Genomic DNA, 19,217 nt, shown 5'->3' with positions numbered 1-19,217 from the left:
ATTTTTATCACTATAATGATTAAATTAATATGAGCACTCATTTCCTTCTATCTTGACATCATATCATTTTGAGAGAAGGAACAATAAAACGTTGGCTGTTGGTGAAACATAAAAGACCCATATTATATAGCTCTTTGTACTTTCTTCAATCTCCTGTGACCCAGGGAACATCCCTAAAAATTTCACATAATTTTAGCTACATAATCTAAGTAAGATCTTGTAGTATTCAACTGTGATAGAAATTTGATGCTAGATATGTTTTCTGATTGTCCCAAATTATATGTTAAGCTGTCTTGTCTACTTGCGACTGTTATATGGAACACAAGAAAATGAGGAAAAGGTCATTAAAGTTTTAATTTTAATCTCAATTATTAAAATGACTTCTTGTGGGACTATGTCTTATTATCTCAATTTGCCAAAACTCTTTTATTATCATTACATGTATGTCATTTTCTCTCCTTCAGTGATCATTTTTGGAAGTACAGAATTACTTCTACCCCATAATTTTCACATTAAGTGCATATTTTTGTCAGTATTTCAGCATGTAGTGAGGTGAAAATAAATAAATGTTAGACTCAAATATAACATTATTAAGAATGTCCTTTGGTATACTTAACCCCTCCCCAAAATGCTTCCTTCATTGGCATCAGGCTTTTAGATTGTATCATTTGAAGGAAAGCAAAGGCAGGGAGTGGGCGAGCATGAGGGAGAGAGAATGCACTAGCAAATTTGCTGAAAGCTAATGCTGGAAGTACTTTGGGTTATGCCTCTGCAACTGCTCTCGGCTTTCTTCAAACTTAATTCGCCATCATCACAACAGCAAGAAAAATTGCAGCTTGGTTGTTGATCTTTAAGACATAGTATTTAATGCCTTATAATTCAGTGGCCGCATAGGGTATGCAATATTTTATGTGTGCAGTTACAAAGGGTACAGTTATTCCTAATTCTATTTGTATTTGTAGGAATTTCACCTAGGGTGTGTTCCATGGGTATTATGATACAGAGTAATAAAGCTGTGAAGGTGTTAGGCCTCTCTCCTCCCACCAAAAAACAAAAAACAAAAACAAAACAACACCCTCTTTAACTGTATTTTGTAGACCTTTTCAGAAATTTGCAATCAAATATTTTGTTATTCCATGTTTCTATAAAAATACCATTTTTATTTCTTAGATTTAAGTCTTTGGGTTTCTCTTTACCACATTGCTAGTTTTCAAACTAACACATTATCTAGCAAGAAAAATGATCTGAGATATTATATAGTTATTAGAAGCATAATTTTAACTAAGATTAGCATAGGTCTTTAAAATTTTAATTAACTTAGAATACATAAGGGGAGGGGAGTCGTTGGGCAGAGGGGAGGAAGAGAGAGAATCTTAAGCAGGCTCCATACCCAGCATGGAGCTTGACTCAGGGCTTGATCTTAGAACCTTGAGATCATGACCTGAGCCGAAATCAAGTGTTGGATGCTTAACCAACTGAGTCACCCAGGCGCTCCAACATAGATTTTTTTTAAAAAAAAAATTTGTGTGTGGTCACTAAAAATGTGGAAGCACTTCACGTCTGTACCCCCTGGGAAACTAATTTATCTAAACGTTGTAGTGGAAATTGGGAATGGGTTGATAGAGCCACAAGTGGTGAAATTTGAAGTTACTAGGAAATCTTGTCAACAACACTAATAGCAGGGACTTCTCACTCTCAAAGTGTTATTCTCACTTTTCTAAAGCACTTTGTTGGTGGCTGCTTAATGATGTCATGATAAGAGCCTCCTTCAATTAGGCCGTTAGCCTATTACAGTGGTTAAGCTCGGATACTGAATGCAGGGCTCTCTGTGTCCTTGAAAATTCCTTGTGCCTCATTGTCATGATGGTACAGTGATATGTTGACAGAATGATGCCATCAGATACGTGCGTGAGAAAGAATGTGCCAGATCCGACCTCCTGCACAGGTACTGTAACTACCTATGTTGAATGCATGTTGACCACTCCACACAGCACATGATGTAGCAGGCCCTCTCCCCACTGAGGACTCATCTGGATGGCTTCCAGTGCGTGGGAAGGAACTGGAAACGTGAAAAAACATGAAAATCCAATTGGGAACCCTGAGAGGTTCTTTTTTGCCATTCACATATGTGTATGATCAGAAACCAAAATCTTCAGAACGAAAGAGAGAAACAAGAGAAACTTACAAACCCCTATGTGAAAAGCACACCGAGCTTCTCCAAATCCTAACCTAATCATGTTTATTAGATGCTTTCATGATTCCAGCACCCTCCCATGTGCCCAAGTAAACAGTCTTTACCATAAGGTTGGGGAGTTCACCGTCAATCCCTGTTTACTGTTTCCCTGGAAAGTCGAATGTGTAGTCTTGCTTATGCTCTGGCTCTCAGTCATACAGTTGATTTTCATATTTTTGAGAGAACCAGCTAGGGAATCTTGGCAAGTTCCCTGAACATGTTTGCTCTGGACTTTGACTTTAACAGGGATTATTCCCTGAAAAGTTCCCTACTTATGAGACCTGAAGTTAGATGCTCAATAAAGTATTAATTTAGAATAGCATGTTAACACTAAGAATAAAAACTTGTCTCTTCTTTTATCTTGTTTTTTACTACTTTGTACATGAACATTTGGACACATTAATGCCATTTATTGTGTTCAAATACTTCCTTTGGCAATTTCAAATGTGGATTGAATTTCCTGTTTTTTTAGTATATTTGGCAGCTCTACCCTCTTCAGATTTTCATGATATTAAAATATTTACCTTGTATATTGTTTTCTTTATAGGGATGATGTTCATTGAAGTCATGAAATAATACCTTAGACCAACATCATTAATAGTTGTGATATTATCACTAGATTTTGTATTCCCCAAGTATGCCCTCATATTATGTACGGTAAACCCTTAGAGTTGATGAACAGAGCTGAGTTCCAAAGAATGAACATGGCACATAGTGGATATGTTTTCAGGGTTATAATTTGACCTAAGATTCTATATGTGATTGAAAATACATGATTTTAGCAAAATATACATAAAATCTTCTAAAATGAAAAGAATACCATATAATCTAAGAATAAATAAATCTATTACATGAAAAAAATAATATCCCTGATACTGAGTTAGAAGAAGAATTAAATAACATTTCTGGCCTTAGAATATAGTTTACCCTTTTTTTTTTTTCCTTACGAGTAGGCTCTCTGCCCGATGCGGGGCTCGAACTCATGACCTCTAGATTAAGAATTGCATATTCTACCGATGGAGCTATTCAGGCTTCCCTAGTTTTACCTGTTAAGGATCCTGTAGGTGCAATTCTTTGATGCCAAAAATCTCAGCAATATGAGCGTCCAGAAGTGTCAGAACAATATAGTTCATAAATTTTCAGTTGTGAGCCTCAAAGAGATCAACTTTAAAGAGATAATATGGATTGTGTACCTGTTTTACTGACACTTTATGTTGCATTATCTATGTATTGATATCAAACTTTTTATATGCTGGCGTTTTCTTGATTATTCCTTATGAAATTATTGAAAGATAGGCAAGGGAAAACTCACTTTGTTTTTCAGTTATGAAGCATCCTAATATCAGTGTTAAATTGGTGAAAGAGACAAAGTAAAAGAAATACATATTCAATTATCTGAAAAAATTAATGTTTCTATTGTCTTGAAATACTTGCTCCTTTTATATGAAGCACAGAGAAGTTAAGTATATCCTTAAAGCTCAAAGTTAGTGCTTCCATAATTCTCATAGAGTTCCTTCCTTACAATATCCAAAAGACATAGACTGGAAATGAATATTCTTTTCCTTAAAAAACTGTGTTAAATATTGTTGGTGTACTGAATTGGAATATAAGCAAGACAGGTGTAACCAGGCCCCTATAGCCTTATACATAGAAAAAAAAAAAAACTCTATAAAAAGCTGGATATTGAACTGAGGGGAAACTGTCCTACTACCCAATGCTTGAGTTTCTGGGCATTTATGGAAAATCTGGATAAGATAACCCCGTAATCCACAATGCTTGAGTTTCTGGGCATTTATGGAAAATCTGGATAAGATAACCCCGTAATCCACAGACTATAATCTGGTAAATCAAAAGTACCATCCAAAAAACCCACCATTCTAATTTGGCAGTACCCAATTTGATGTAATAGTGGTAATTTGTGGAATATTTAAAGCTAATTAGTTTTTTAGTTACATAAGTGAAATATTATTCTTTTTACTGAATCACTGCTAAGAATATGTCTCATAAAGACATGTGCATATGCCCTCCTAGACTGTAATTTACATTTTTAATATTTGTAATTTGCAATTAACACTATCACTTGCCTTTTATATAGAAAAGCATACTGAAGCAGTACTCTTAAAATTTTAAGAAAAGAAGTCCATATTTTGTAATGTTCTTTCTAGAGTATATTATACTGTGATGTATTTTACTATCTGCCAAAACTGCTCTCTTTTACAGCAGAAGATAAATTGTTCTTTATCTCTGAGCAGTGCCTTTTCACCATAGCCAGTGGGATTCAATACCACTGATTCTTTTTACAATCTTGGTTTAGAAAATTAAAGAAACTCAAGTAGCACTGCTGCAATCCATTCATGGCTAATACATCTTGTCTCGCATGACTGAGGACAAGTGCCCTCCAGATTAAATTTTGCTGCTCAGCACCCTGCATTTTCATAAAATATAGTCCTTACATAGCTCCATGAATATCCCGAGCATGTGGTTTAATTTAAACCAACATGCTTGAGTCACCCATTTAAATAAAATGTTTGTAATGTTCCAAAACTATTTTATAAATGCGGCTTCTTAAGATAAAACAAGCAAACGCTGTAATTTCAAATGAGATAAGACAATATCTATACTCAATGATAAGCAGAAAGATCTTCAGGGAGGATTATCCTGAGTTATTTTAGGGACTAGGCATTTGTTTCTGAATAGGGATTTTTGAAAGAGGAAGGTGGCACTGACAGCTGGGCTACAAGTCCCTTTAAGTCCTGGACCAGCCCAGCCTGGTTCCTTATCCCCACGGCCAAAGCAGCAGAGCTACAGTTGATATGAATGGCCTATCAAAAAGTTACACTTTCCTGTAATGCTCTACGTAGGCTGCATGCTGTCCCATTTTCAATCACAGTTTAAATGTGGTCTTTGATATGCATTTTGATAAAATTTATTCATAAAAATGATAATTTGTGTGTGAACGTGTCAAGGACAAATAAGAGAAAAAGGGATTGGAGAATGTATAAAGACAGTTCCCACTAGAGAGTTACTTATTGTAATATATACATGTACCGTACAGATGGTTTTTATTATAAAGAAACATACCCTGATGTCTTGGGAAGCCCTGTAGACATGTATGTGCTCAGGAAGCAAACGAACAGAGATAGCATCTGATGCTACACGTTTTTCTTGAGGGTACGTGTGTGTGTGTGTGTGTGTGTGTGTGTGTGTGTGTGTGAGACCAATCTCATAATGATGAAAAATTAGGAACTATATCCATGGAACTTTTGACCACATAGAAACAAGGACAGGACCAAAATGAACCTAAAATTTTAAGTCCACTCTCTGATATGTGTACACAAGAGTAGTGTTCTATGAATCAGTTGAAGGGACAGTGCGATCCATATTAGGAGAAAGCTAGTCCAATATCATGCATATAGGACCTAGCATGTGTGTTGGGAGTTTTAGGGGAATCACATCAAGCGATCTGTATGCATAGGGATAGGGGTTCTTAGTAACGAATTATCATGTAAACCTTTAGATAAAACATTTACTAACATGGAAAAAAACAAGATTAATTGAGCCCCTAACACATAGTTGAGAGTATCAAATACCATGGAAATGACAAAAAAATAGGTAACAGAATCTATATAAGATAAAAACTAAATAACAAAGAATAATTTAGTAGGTTGAAGTGCTTTAACTATTGTCTAGCATATGTTGTCATATATCAAAATTTTAAATGATTTTTATGAAAAAAAATCAAGTAGTTATATTCTACATCATGGGAGTAGCAGATAATTTATTTCCAAAAAAACAATTACGTGACTCTAGCTGTTTTTATCCTGCAACATTACTAGCTCTCTGTTTACATTAACAGTATATACTTTGTCTCTATCATAAGTTTAACCAAACTTGTCTGTGAATTTAACAGACATAACAGTTGATTATGTTATATTAACCTAATAGAGAACAAAATTAAATTGAAATGAATGTTTAGAAAAAAACATTTTTTTTGTTGGCAAGAAGGAAAATTTGTGATTATCTGCATTACGGATTAACAAAACTATTTTTTTCAGTTTTAATGGAGTAATAAATATCTGAGTAAATATTCAGGTATCTAAAGCCATGTTTCTATTTAAGTTGCTTAGTTAAAGGTAATTCATTAGTAATTATCAGCAAACATTTTCATATATTTAGCATTTATCAAGTCATTTCATGTAAATTACATCCTAGAATCTCACAGAAACCTGCATACAGTTATTACATTAACTATGTTCTGTATACACATATACACAGAGACCCGGGTACACATACAGAGCTGAGGTTTTGGGGGGGTTAAATACACATTCCCAAGAAAATATGCATGACATTTCGTATAGTTGCAACACGTATCTATTTATTTGGACTCTACTTAACATTTATATTTCAAATCTCCTATTCATGTGTAATTCATTCATATTGGCCAACATGCCAATGTTTTTCTTTATTAATAACATATTTAAACATTTTTAATTTATGGAGGCAAAAATTCTAAGGCAATGACTTCTTAATGCTATGAATTAAAAAAAGGAGGATTGGGAGAAGAGAGAGAAAAGAAATGAAAAGGCACAGCCTGCACATTTCACCATCTGATTGATAGCAAAGGCACAGATAAGGTCTTTAAATCAGACAGACCTGCCTCTGAATTATCTTCCTCCTCCTTAAAACCCATATATGTTTTAGCAAATGATTTGAGGAATACAGCCTTATATCATGAACAACATAATGCCAGTTCTTGTATGTCTCTCGTTATTATACTTAACCTGCTTTGTAGGAAGAAAAATATGTAAAACATGAAAATTAACATTTCTCAAGCAATGTAACTGCTGCCTTCTGATGCAGGTTATAATGTGTGGTTTCAATGATCCAATCATCGAACAAACACCATTTCTCCAAGGCCTGCTTTGGGCCTCCTTAAGACTAGTTGCTCAGGATAAAAAGATTAATACAATGCACTAAGCATTAGAGAGCCCATTGTCAAGAGTGAAAAACATATGCAGTGAGGGAAGCTTACGGCAACACTATTTTGGGAGCTCAGAACAGAGGTAGAGACCACAGAATGGGGGCATCAAGAATTCTCTAAAAGATTCCTAAATTGTACTTTAAAAAACACAGTGGAATTTTCTAGATGCTGAGGCAAAGAGCGTGAGGTTAGTGTGAACAAGCGGAAAGAGGTGAGAAATAGTGTGAAATTTCCAGCACATCGGTGGTATTTTCTAGTAAATGGAGTGTAGGGAAGAGGAAAGGGAAGAAGTGCTACATTGTCCTGCTTTTGGGAGAGAACACTGCAAAAATGAGCACGTAGTCAAAAACACGATTATATACTTAAAGAGAAGGAAGATACGGCAGTCGATTTTTATAATGTGATTAGAAAGTACAGTTTATCATTTGAATAGAGAAACTGTGTTCCTGCAGCTAAAAAATGAGGTAATGGGCATTGAGCTGGCTGTTGGCAAAGTATTAAAAGTGAATTGTCTTCCGAGATCAGACGAGATCGGGCGCGTTCAGGGTGGTATGGCCGTGTTACATTTCTAAAATATCATATTTTCAGGTCAGGCCATGAGAAAAAGACTCTGTGTAATGAACATGTATTTGTGGACCTAAGAACAGATATAGAAGAAAGACTAGTATTAAGAATTAATTCCTTTCTTGTTTTTGTTTTTAATTGCTCCTCGGAGCTGGCACTAAGCCATTCAAAATTGAAGTGCCAATTCTGACTTCATGGCCTGACTATTGTTTAAATAAAATCAAAATAATCACTTAATTCTTATTAGAATAGTAGAAATGTAGAGCTCAGAAAATTGTTTATAAATCCAAATTTAACATCACCGTGAAACAGAAGGGTGATAGCTAAAATTAATATGCCAGCAGTTGTTCTCTGAGATCTTTGTGTAACATTCGCAAATAATGTAAATTTGCAAACTTTTTCTAGAATGACTAATAGTAATTGTGTAGGACTCTTTTCTTGTTTAAGCAGAAGGCTAAAAACACTATCTCAGATACTCAATAGAAATCAATTCCATTGACTTTAAATAAAAGTCACTGAAGAAATTCATCTTTAGAAATACAGGCAGTAAAAGGAAGAATATGATTAATTTTACTCCAATTAATGAGCTGTTGCCAAGAATTAAACAATGCCAATTCCATAAGGGAAGTACCATGCAGCTGAAGTATTAAATATGAAGAATGTGAAGATTTAAAAGGATATGTGGATTGGTGGTCACATTAGAAAGAGAAATTTATGTGCATAGTTATTGAGAAAAATCCCAACTTTCTTGATCTCTATAAGTTCATAATTTACTGATAAAACTGAACCTTTTGAAAGGTTCATCTTTCTAAAATAGTTTGACTTTGAAACTTAATTATGCCATTTTCAAGCACAGATATAGTTAGAGAATGGCATAGGGCAGCTAGTGTGAGTCCCTTCATATTCATGTCATGAGAGTAAAGAGATCAGCATTTAACATCAATTTAACATTCCTTTGACTTGAGGAACCAAAACTATTCTAAGGCTTTGAATGATTTAAATATGCTTGATGGTCTTAAGCTCTTCCTTATGCATCGATTAAATTTACCAGACCGGAGTGGTCCAAGGAAACATTGCATGAAGCGTACATGTAAATTAGGAAATGCAGCATAGTAATTAAAATCTTTTATCATCGCCGGGCATGCCTGAATTCTATGGCCACCCCAACTCTTGAAGTCTCAGATACCTGTTCTTCAAAATGAGTTGAAAATAGTACCCAACCTAACAGGGTCTTGGTGAAGATTATGAATAAAATTGTGCGTGAAAAGCTGTTAGCACTCTCCTTGGCCTGCCTGTGGCTCAGTAAATGTTACTTGCTGTCGTTATTATCCCTTTAAAATATACTCTCTTTCAATTGAGTGTTATATGGAATGTTTAAAAAAATAGTGTTTGCACAGTATATATATATATATATATATATTTTTTGGTCCTGGATATTCAACAAAGAAGAATAGAAAGTAGAAGCATCTCAAAATCTTACAGCCTGAACCCAAGGAAACAGCAAAACCCAGACCACTTTGTATTATCAATTGTAAGCTCTTGTGTGTTGGATTCAGGAAGGTCCAGAGGCCTGGTCTTTGGCTTCCATTACTTTAATAAGTGGTTTTTTTTTTTTTTTTGAAGCCTTATAAAAATTAAATAAGCGTCTCCTAGGTGACAAAGACTGATAGAGCTTGTTGATAAACTTTTAAAGGTCGAAAAATTTTACCATTAAAGGCTGAACTCTATAGAGGGGTGGAAATCTCAACTGGTCAATGGCTATGGGTGAGGATAAACCCAAATAAAGCAAGCCCCCATCCAGCTAAAGAGAAAAGCACTGAGAACCAGAACGCCATCTCTTCAGTAAAAGAGGAAAATATATTTTCAGTGCATTGAGATTGGCCACCTAAAAAGACAGCATCCCAAGTCCAAAGTTTTTAGGCCGCAATGGTGGTTGCCTTTGAAGCCGCGTGAGAAAAGAATATTGACCCAGATTTTTTTCTTTTCCTATTGAAGAAGAAAGTTGGCAAGCACTTGACTTTCAAAAGAAAGGACAAAAGAAAAACAAAAACCAAACAAGATGGGTATCACTTCCCTCTAGTGGCGAGTCAAGATCCCACAAAGCGCACCGAGGAGCGTGCTGTCGGAAGACACGCCGGTCTTTTTGCAGAACATTTATCATTTTCAGAGTTCTGCTTTATGTTTCATCTCATTGACTCCGCGAAGGACCCGGTGAGGTTATGTCATTCCTCCTTTAAAGATGGGGAAGCAGACTCTTAAGTCAGAATAGGACACCATTCCAAGAGTAATACCCTAAGAATTGGGAAGCCTCAGATGAAGACTGCATTTTAATACTGATTAGCTCTTGTATTTCTTGAGGTTGTATAAACGAAGTGAAATTGTCTCCGTAGCATCTTACTGCCCCTTATAATGTTAACATTACCTCGGCTTGTCCGGTTCTATGACTAGTAAGTAGCTAAAGTGAGACTTTAGCAGTGGTCGAGTGTCAACCTGGCCCATTATTTTGTTTTTTGTTTTTTGTTTTTTGTTTTTTTTTTTTTTGCCCTGTTGCTGCCCCCCTTCTTGACTGGCGTAGGATATACCCTACCTTAGTAAGGAATTAATGCAGTATGCAAGGTGAACTACTTTTAAAGACACACATGCTCCAATACAATAAAAGCCACTTAAATTGAATGGGGGAGAACAGAATGAGTGGAAAGCAGACAATGGATATTCAAGACTTACCTGTTTTCTTGAGATACACTTAATAAGTACAGTTCTTTGAATAGAGAAACACTTGCTGAACTTGATTATACTTAAGTTTTAGAGCATCACGTAGGAAGTTATCACAATGGCCTGTTAAGCTTTAGCTAGCTTGGGACAAAACCAACAGGCAGCCAAACGAACGGAGCTGTGTTAGATGACGTGTTCCGAGTTCAATGTGGAGAAGAGTAGTTTTTCCTGGAAGGATGTTTTTTCACCGGGTGGAGACAGATCTACTAATCTTACTAAGACCAGTCTTGCTTGACCAGTTATAGGATAAGTAATAACCACTTACGTTCCTGAAGGTTGCAACTAGCATTTAGTAAATTTTGGAACCTAGAGCCTCATTACGTATGATCTGTATTCCACATTAAATCAGGGTCTAAAGAGTGAAAACTTGTAATGCCAAAATAGAGCATTTGTTTTTCCCTCATTAGATTGGATATAGTGTTTGTTAGCTTAAGTTGATCAGTGACACAAGGCTTTATGAATCATCTTGCCTGATTGGTTGCTTTGGATGCAGGAAGACTTCCCATAAATACAGATCTTCGGCACTTCTACGTTTACTGTACAACTAATTATACTAAGAAACATCCAAATAGTAATTTAAGAATAATTCCCAGCAGATACTGCTTTTCATCGCAGGTTTTGACCTAATAAAATAGTAGGTTGGATTTTAATTTTTGTCATCTGGTCTCCTCCCCTCACCGTCTGGGTGACCTCAAGTCGGAAATACAGTGTTAATGGTAGGGAGCCCTATTTAATGCATGGAAACATCTCAATGAATTCCATTTCCATTCGTTCAGTTTTTCTCCTAATCGCTTCGCCATTCTACAGCTCTCCCGGGAGAAGGCAGCTCTTATTGTTTCTCTTCTCAGGCCCTGTGCAAGTAATTGCTAAGTTTATGAAGTCAGTCACAAGAGGTATATTCATATTTGATTGATTGCTTTGGAGAGTTCAGCTCTTGGGTTCTATCATATTTTGCTGAACTATTATGCCGTCTTCCCTGTACTCATAGTTCTTTAAGGCAGAGGCAAGCAGAACTGCAGAACTGCACAATGTAATTGCTCTTACTCGGAACACTCTTTAAATTATGGTCTTTTCCTTTAATAGTTGGGTAGATATTAAGATTTATGTAATCGGTGACAAAATAATAATAATAATAATATTAGTAATAATTAAAAGAGAGATGGGAAGAGTGAAAGAGAAGAAAAACGAGGGACATAAAGTCTGCGTTAAAGGCCTGCCATGTGCCGGGCACCATGCCAAGTGCTTTGTGCTCATGTTCGCTAATCCTTACAACACTAAGTGTTGTTATCCTCACTTTAAAAATAAGATCTTCAGCGTTCAGAGAGGTTAGATAACTTGCCGAAGACAATTAAACTCGTAATAATAGCTTTTGTTGAGAACCTCCCGTATGCTATAACTGAGCTAAGCCCTTTTTTCATGTGTTATTTTAATTCTCAGAATAACCCTTTGAGATGGGCATTGTTTTTATCCACCTGTGCAGGTGAAGAAACTTCCACGTAGAGAAGTTAAATAATTGCCTAAAATCGACAAGTGGAACTGCTTGGCAGTGATTCAGAACGCGGTAACTAGTACTCAGGCCAGATGGTCTATAAAAATCAACCAAACATTTGAGGAATTTGCTTGGTAAAACTGTGTGATGTTATGATCTAAATGTGATGACTGACTTCTGTGTAACCTGCATGTGGATTTAGCTGGTCCTAAATCACATGAAGGGAAACCCAGCGCTTGGGCAGGAGCGCCAGTGCTACCGCTTGAGGTTCGTTACCTGGTTTTTCTCCTGTCCTCCCCTTCTGTCATTTTTAATGCCTTGCATGAGGCTCACCATCTCCCTCTTGAGTTACTCGAGAGGAACCACGGTTATTTCTCTCATTGGTGATTTCCTTTCCCAAACTGTAATTTGTCATAGTCTCGCTTTCAGATCATAGAGCTTATGCCATCTCGAGTATTTTCTCCCCTGCGCTCTTTGCTCAGTTCTGGTGCCCATTGCCTCTGATTTTGCCATCTTTCTCTCTACCTCTCTTCTTTGGTATTTCCTTTGCTCAGTGTCTTTCTGCTGCTTTCCTGTGAGTATCTTCTGTGCCCTGCAGTCTAAACACCCTCTGTGCTGCCAGGGGTATTGCCATCGTAGCTCCTGGCTCAGACGAACATGGAGATGAATCTCTAGACTGAACGTATTCCTTTAGTTTCTCTCATTTTTGCTTATGGCATGTGGGACCCTGGCTGCCCCTCAGCACTCCTTCCAACCCCAGTGCAAAACCTGTCCTGCCTACAGAGCCTATTGTGTGTGTGTGTGTGTGTGTGTGTGTGTATGTGTTCAGCTTTGGGAAGGGAAAGACCATTTGTCTGTTCAGACGACTAAGAAGAAAGTTTAAAGAAAGCAAATCAATAAAAATTTGCTTTTGGAAGCATCTTATCTATGGTTTACGATTATAGCATAATAGAAAGTTAAAGCTATTAGATATCCCTTTAAACATGTTGTGTACTTTCTCGCAGCTTTATCTATATTCATGTGGATCCCTCTACTTGGAATGCCCTCTTCCAACCTTCTTCCCCATCGCGTTTTCCACTTAAGAAAATATTCATACTTGAAGGCCAGTTTCAAATGTCAGCTCATTTGTGAAATCTTTTATAGCTTGTCTTTTGGCAGAAGAAGTAACATTTCCTCAAGTTCTTATGCATTTTGTAGACCTCTGGATTATAGAATTCATTAAATTTTACTGAATGCCATACAGGTAGCTCTCCTTGATACTCAATTTTGAGCTCCATAACTGAAGGCAGTTCCTACTCACTGACATAGCCTCAGCCGTGGTATTAGACGCAGTTGGTGATCAACAGGTATTTCAGTATTTGTTTCTAGCAGGTCAGTGTAGGTACTCTGAGAAGCAGGCATCAACCCAGGATTACATGTGTCAGGTCTCCGCAGTAACCCCTAGAAGGATAAAGGGGCTGAAGGAGAGGTAGACAGGGAGGGTCTGCAGACATTGACACAAGCCTGATGACTGTGGAAGGAGAGATGGGAGGAAGAAGTCCTGAGGAAGAAGAGCCTCAGAAGGCAACGCAGTTCTGAGACCACCTTGACCTTGCAAATATGAAGTCCCTAAGCCACAGTCAGAAGACACCCGCAAGGGTAAGAAATGTCCTAGCCTCATGCTTGGTCATTGACCAGAGGAGCTCAGGCATGCGTAAATACCATGGACAGCTTAATGGTGGCACACCTGGAGCTGTCAGTCGACTCTACTCCCTAAAGCAGGATCTTTAGAAGGTTTGAGGGGCCCACCCTTGCCACCTCCATGCAGTGCTTTGGTAAGAGTATTTTACTTCAGTCTCATTAAGCTGATGTATCAGAGGGAGGGGCGCTTGCCTTTAAAATCATATACCAGTAACACTAAATTAGGAGGGCAGGAGACCTAGATTTTGGTCTTGCGTTTGGTACCTAGTTGCGTGACTTTTGCATGTCATTATATATCGTTTGCCTGAATTTTCTTCTGTATGATATTATATGATATCATTTACATTTTAAAGGAAATGTGGTGCTACAAACAGGGCTATTCTTCAAGGCCACAGAGCAATGCCCCTATTTGTCCTCTTTCTAATTAACTGTGAATGGTTAATAAAACACACGCACACACAGAATGAGAGAGAGAGAGAAAGGGAGTGTGAGCACATGAGCACATACTCAGCACTCTTCTGAGCATTCGATAAGCATTTTACTTCTTACTCTTCTGTGTTTGTTATTGCCACAGAAATGCTCAGTGTAAGAAATAACTATAGAATCTCAGCAGCATTCAAAAATAAGTATATATTCAGGGTAGCCATCTCCAGAACAGTCTTTAATTTGGGACGAAGGCATCAGTTGCTCTGCCTGAACCATTGTTCTGGTTTCACGTTGGCTTATTAACAGATGTAGGGCTCTCTGGGGGATGCCTCTGGTTTGTGTCTTTCATCTCATTTCGGGGATGGCCTGGGCAAGATCTTTTCTTGGTTATGTCAAAAGTACAAGTGGGTAAATAAAAACACTGAAGGTGTTTTTTTTTAAAGTCTGAGCTCAGAACCAGCACATCGTCAACCTCGTTCTGTTGGTCAGTGCGAGCCCAAAGCAGGCAAGACACTGGGAGGGAAGCTGTGTGCCCGGTGCGGGTGTTTTGTGAAGTTACCGGGGACAGTGTGTGACCTTGAGGAGGGCGAATTATCGAAAATAACAATCCAATGTGATATATATGCTGAGGCAAGTAATTTTCTCATTCCCATTTCATAGATGAAGAAATTAAGGTACAAAATATAAAGACCTTCCCTAACTTTTAGGAAGTTTATATCTGGTTGGAAGATACGGAAAAAGTATGATTTTAACATGAACAGAACATGCAAGTACCATATGATTTGAGGAAAAATAGAACTTTCAATAACTGCTAGTGTAGGGTAGAAAAATAGTCAACATTGTGAGATGGAGAACTTGAAGCAGATTATGAAACATGGCTGGAATTTGAATAATCAGAGGAAGAAAGATGGCATTGAGGTAAAAGATAATGGGACGCACACAGCCTGATATCCATGTATTCGTAGGGCTGCAGCCAATGAAATGTTCAAGAAAGGAGATAGAGGATATCTGACTTGGAAGCCAAGATCAGTGATTAAAGTTGTGTCTTGGGAAGAACTGATTGTCATGGGCTGTGCCTAATGCTGAGAAACCAGCTTGATGGTTATTATTTTGAGTAAGTACAATATAACGAAGCCCAAATTTAGGTGGTATGAGAAATGGAAGAGCTGTTATGGGACACATTGGGAGTGAAGAGTAAGTAGTCTTGCTAACTAATCCAGTATTAGGGAAGGCCCCTGGGAATTGTTAAATTTAACCACAAGTTTTTGAGCCTGAGCATAATGAAACTGTGGCCATAAACAGGAATATTAGGAACGAGGTCTGGGGGAAAAGATGCTGATTTTGGTTTTGTGTATCTTAAGTTTTAGAGAATAATGGGGTAATATAAAGACATGGTTTTCCAGCAGAGAATTAGAAATTAGGCGCTAGCGTTCATAAAGAGAGAAGGTTGGAAGACGTAGGCATCATTTATCCTGAGGTAAGAGTTAAAGCTCTGACATAGCCTGTCGGGGAGCTGGTAGGTAGGAAGGAGCTTTGTGGGTCAGGAACTGAGCCTGGAGGAGCCGCTGCACTGGGGAGAAGGCGGCAGATGGAAAGGATGACCCTACAAGGAGCACAAGTGTGCCATCAAGGCACCAGAGCAGGATGGTACGGGGAGAGGGAGCTAAGCACAGATCAGTTTTTTGGTTTTGTTTTGTTTTGTTTTGTTTTTAAATGTGTAATTGCCTCCAATGACACTCGTGTATCTACAAAAAATGTACCAGGTTTGACTTTTTTGAGGATATTGTTGACCTGAAAGGATGCTGTTTCCAATAAATTCCAGATATTTGATTTAAAAGAAAAAAAAATTGGATGGCCAGAGAGGATACAAAGGAAAATCAAAAGAGACTGCTCAGAAGTGCACTGAAGGCAGCGCAGTTGGTGTCGGCGAGGAGGACAGGGTGGGTAGCTTGTCCCCAGAGGAGGAGAAGGTGTAAGCCTCTGAGGCTGGTCTTGGGAGGAGCGTTTGAGCTTGGCCTGCTTTCCCACCTCCACGACACTGTGCTTTCAGGAAGACAGACACTCACGTAGGTCAGCACTATCCAGTTTTGCTCATTACTAACTTCTGCGAAAGAAGAGCTACCTTGAAACAGTGTATCACAGGGATAACGATGAATTTTTAATTTTAATTATGTTTTAGATCTTATGTTAGTCATCCCATCAAGAACTTCCAACTACACTGCCGATGGATGGTAGTAGATCATTTAATGTAAATACGGTAAGGATGCAAGAAGTCAAGATTATTTAAGCTACATCTAAAATAACCAGAAAAAAATTCATGTAAATATCCTGCAATCCCTATTAGTTTGCCTTTCTGCCATTCTTTACATAATTAAATCAATAAATATTGCCAAGTTCTGAGATAGGTGCTGGAAATAAAACTGCGTATGAACAAGAGCAAGAGTTCATTGCTTCTCCGTAATTATTAGGTATGCAAAGTGTGTGTTTTATGTGCACACAGACCTAGATACAAATAGATGCACGGACGAGACGGTACTTTGTTTAATTAATACCGCCCGTAATTTAAGCCTGACTTACTGGCATGCTGTCTCATTGGATACACACACTTACCAGAATATTTTTGAAGTAGATGAGTACTTACGGAAGATGTGCCCTTTACATTCTCTTTGTCTAAACTTTTTTTGAAAATTTCATTCTCGGTATATTTTAAATCGTGAGGCAGTTGACAGTTATTTCAAACAGACAATGCTCCTAACTTGGACCATGCATGGTTCGTGTGTAGGCTTTCCATTTTTTAGATTTTTGAGCTAATGCACCTGAGATCATTATGGTAATAATATACAACATACAGTGTTGGAGCCCTTTGTAAAATTCTGTGTCTGACTCGTTTTGACAACACGCTTTGGCCTATTTCGTCAGGTGGCTGAGGAAATCCAACGCAGTCGCAATATAGAACGTACCTGGCAGGATAATGAAAAATGTAATGAACACATCTGATGAGCAGATAATTGTTAGAGCCAGGGATTCTCTTAATATAGGAGAAAAGGCAGGATTGCGGTGTTGCGAGACACCGTCTAAGCAAGAAGAGCTTAAGAGGCCTCCAGCCTCTGTGAGTCATTTGTGTCCTGATTTAGCCTCTTGTTCTTGCAAGCTGTCAACTAGAATCGGTAGAGGGCAAGGGAGGTGCTGTGACAAGGTGCCACCGAGAGGAGGACTAATTGGGATTCTGCAAGCCAGCGGCTGCCTGAGGTTCAGAGAAGTGGACCAGCTAATGGAATACTCTGTCTTTAGGGACTGGCCATAAAAGTCACAAAATACAGTTGGCCGTTGATCACAAATTCACATCTGTGATTTTAAAGTAAAATTGACCGTTGAAGGTAAAAGAATAGAGAGAAGAGTAGTCTTTGTTTCAGTGAAACCTGACAAATTGTTCTCTCGAGTCTAAACCCCTCCCTCTAAAAGACGAACAAAAACAAATTAGGAAAAAAGAAAATATTTGTGCAGTATCCTGACTGCCAGTTCCACTGCATTAAATTACATGAAATATCATTAAAAAATAGCCCTTTAAAGAGTTTTGAGAACGGGGTTAATACCGTCCTTAATTTTTTTAAGGGCCTGAAGTTCTAGAAAGGCCAGACTTTTCCAGAGCCCACAGCTGGGATATGAAAAGCAGCCGGCCATGCCCCATGTCAGTGTCATTGCCTGCGCTTCCCCACGGTGGGGGGATCGTGCTGGCCCTCCTTGTACTGTGTGCATTATGGGTATTCCACAGGGATGGTAAAAATAGCCTACGAATGGGGTGACCTTTTTAGAAGACGTAGACAAAAACAAAATAAAACAAAAGGAATGTCTTCTTTAATTACATTTAAATAGTAATTTTGTTTATTTTTATTTTTTTATTTTTTTTCAGGGGGCCTGGTTGGTTTTTATTATTCCGATGGTCGGAATGTTAATGCTTCAGGAAGGGGAAAATTAACCAATATGAGTAAGCTTTGGAAGAAATTATTATTTTCATATACTGTTGGTATAAAGACTGAGTACACATGCATTAATTCCTACAAGAAGAAAATAATTCAAAACATGGAATTCTATATGCACAATGATATTGGATTTAGTATTAGTTACAAAAATATTGGGAATAAATAAAACAAACATCAGTAATAGGAAAGTGGCTAAACTGTGGTATATACACTAAAGTGCTAAAATGAGCTTCTCACCCTCAGAGGCCTAGGATTCTAGTAAATTTAACCAGAAACTAGGCATTATCTTTGACTTTTCCTGTTTCTTCTCTTATCATACTACATCGGTATGCCTGGCTTTGTTTGAATCTTAACTCTGTCAGTTGCTAACTGTGTACCCTGAGTAAAGTTCCACGTCTTCCCCCTGCCCCATTTTCATCATCTGTGAAGGATCACAGTACTACTAACCTAAAACTCATTAGGTTAACCAAGATCATGTACCTACAGCACTTTCATCCCTGTCTGACAGATAACAGATTCTCAATGAATGTTACTTATCACTGTTGTTACGACGATGGTATGACCATTTCTCTACTTATTCCATTTTACATGTAGGATGTTCATGGAATCCATCTTGAAATTCACTTTTAATTGGTCCCAAACTTTGATTCTTTTCCCTTTGAAATCCAGCTTTTACTTTGTAGCCACTAATATCTATCCGTTTGGCCGTTCCATTCCCCAGCTCTCAGTGATCTACCCCAGTATATGTATATATATACTGGGGTAGATATATATATGTCAAAGCATGTCGCCCCCCCCCCCCCATTATTTTTCCCTCCTTGTAATTGCGAGTTCATTCTTGCCAATGCCTTCTTCTTCATTTTTTAAATTTATTGGAGAGAGCGAGAGAAAGAGTGAGAATGAGGGAAGGAACAGAGGAAGAGGGACAAGCAGACTCCGTGCTGAGTGTGGGGGCTCAACCCCAGGGCCCTGAGATCATGACCTGAGCTGAAACCAAGAGTCAAACACTTAACCGACCGAGCCACCACTGCCTCCAATTTCATGTCCTAACCATTCTAAAGCGTTCCTCCTTCCTCTTGTAGAATTCCAAGC

General features: G+C 37.9%; 1 protein-coding gene across 1 annotated transcript in view; it reads left to right on the top strand.

Annotated features, from left to right (window-relative positions):
- The window catches only part of NEGR1 (neuronal growth regulator 1), an 821,559-nt gene that overhangs the window by 70,569 nt on the left and 731,773 nt on the right, over nt 1–19,217 (top strand). The window lies entirely within an intron of this gene.

Source organism: Nyctereutes procyonoides, unplaced genomic scaffold (assembly GCF_905146905.1).
Source record: "Nyctereutes procyonoides isolate TBG_1078 unplaced genomic scaffold, NYPRO_anot_genome, whole genome shotgun sequence".
NCBI lineage: Eukaryota > Metazoa > Chordata > Mammalia > Carnivora > Canidae > Nyctereutes > Nyctereutes procyonoides.
This window is presented reverse-complemented; position numbering and strand designations above follow the sequence as displayed.